At 42.0% G+C, this 1,468-nt stretch overlaps 1 pseudogene; it reads left to right on the top strand.

The window, feature by feature from the left end:
- Positions 1 to 333: 333 nt before the first annotated feature.
- Positions 334 to 1,197, top strand: LOC149205911 (tobamovirus multiplication protein 1 pseudogene; annotated as a pseudogene).
- Positions 1,198 to 1,468: the final 271 nt, after the last annotated feature.

Here is a 1,468-nt window from a genome sequence, read left to right as displayed (position 1 = left end):
AAGTGTTTTTAGCGATTGCTCTAGGCTCAAAAGTATACTGATGGCAATATCATATCAGAGGGGTGATAGATATTGATGACATATCAGAGAGAGAGGTGATAGACACTGATTGAGGAAAAAAAAGGTATTATATGTATATAATTATATTATAAAAAAAAATAAAGATATGATATAAGATAAATTAAAATCTAAAATGTTATTATCACGTAAACCAATCGGTGCCATTGATTATAAAGAGAGACGTCGATCAGCTTTCTATATGGTTGTTCACCTCTATAATGCTTTATGAAATACTGGCTTGCGAGATGATGAGAGTTTGAACAAATTAGCAGAATGTTGAGGCGGATAATAGAATACGCGGCGACTGTCGCGGCAGCAGGATGGTGGGAGAATACCAAGGACTTAGCTAGCGAATGGTTTGTGGGAGCGGATTTGTACGCAGGAATCTCCATTGCTTACGCGTTTGTTGCCATTGTGGCCCTCGTACAAACCATTCTGATTCAACTACGCGTTCCAGAATTTGGTTGGACAATACAGAAGCTTTTCCATTTCCTGAACTTCATCGTCTGTGGAGCACGAGTTCTCACCTTTGGATTCCACAGTCGCGCGCTCGCGTTGAAGCCAAGTGTTTTTGCAGTTGCAGTGCTAGAATTTCCAGGATTACTATTCTTGACCGCGTATACATTACTTGTGCTGTTTTGGGCACAGGTATATTATCAGGCACGAGGAAGCCCGTGGATTCGCACAATTCGGCCGGCCTATTTTATTTTGAATGGTTTGATTTATGTTACCAAGTTCTGCATTTGGGTATTCATGTGGAGGGTTGGCCACAATGTTGTGCTGGAGGTGATGGGATCATTGTTTCTTGCTGTTATATCGTTTGTTGCAGCGTTGGGTTTCTTGGTTTTTGGAGGAAGGCTTTTTTTAATGCTCAGATGGTTTCCACTCGATGAGAGAAGGCGCAGCAAGAAGCTCCGTGAGGTTAGGTGTGTGACAACGATATGTTTTGCAAGTTTTTTGATAAGGTCTGGTTTTGTTGCTGTCGCTCAGCTTGGCATTGTGAAGATTCATCCAATTCTGGAGCTTGTATACTACGCGCTTGTGGAGATTGTTTCTGCAGGATTGGTCCTTTTCATCCTCCATGAGTTGCCTCGTACAAGGATGCCAAGTCTGTACCATCCTTTACGAGGTCCATGATCAACTATTCATCAAGCTATGCATTTTTTTTGGTCCTTTTCATTCTCCATGAGTTGCCTCCTAGAAGGAGGCCAAGTCTGTACCATCAGGCATTGGGATAGGGTTTTTGAGATATTGTACATATTCCCTTCTTCGAACACATCAGGCATTGGGATAGGGTTTTTGAACCAATCTACATGACCCGCTGGTAGAAAATCCTTAGTTTCTACTGCGCAAATGGTGTTAACTGGTGCGTACGTAGGTGTGAATGATGTTTATGGTAGGAAGGAAG

The sequence above is a fragment of the Pinus tabuliformis genome, chromosome 1_2 (genome assembly GCF_031772625.1).
Source record: "Pinus tabuliformis cultivar Carrire ecotype Pingquan chromosome 1_2, CPIR1, whole genome shotgun sequence".
Taxonomy (NCBI): domain Eukaryota; kingdom Viridiplantae; phylum Streptophyta; class Pinopsida; order Pinales; family Pinaceae; genus Pinus; species Pinus tabuliformis.
This window is presented reverse-complemented; position numbering and strand designations above follow the sequence as displayed.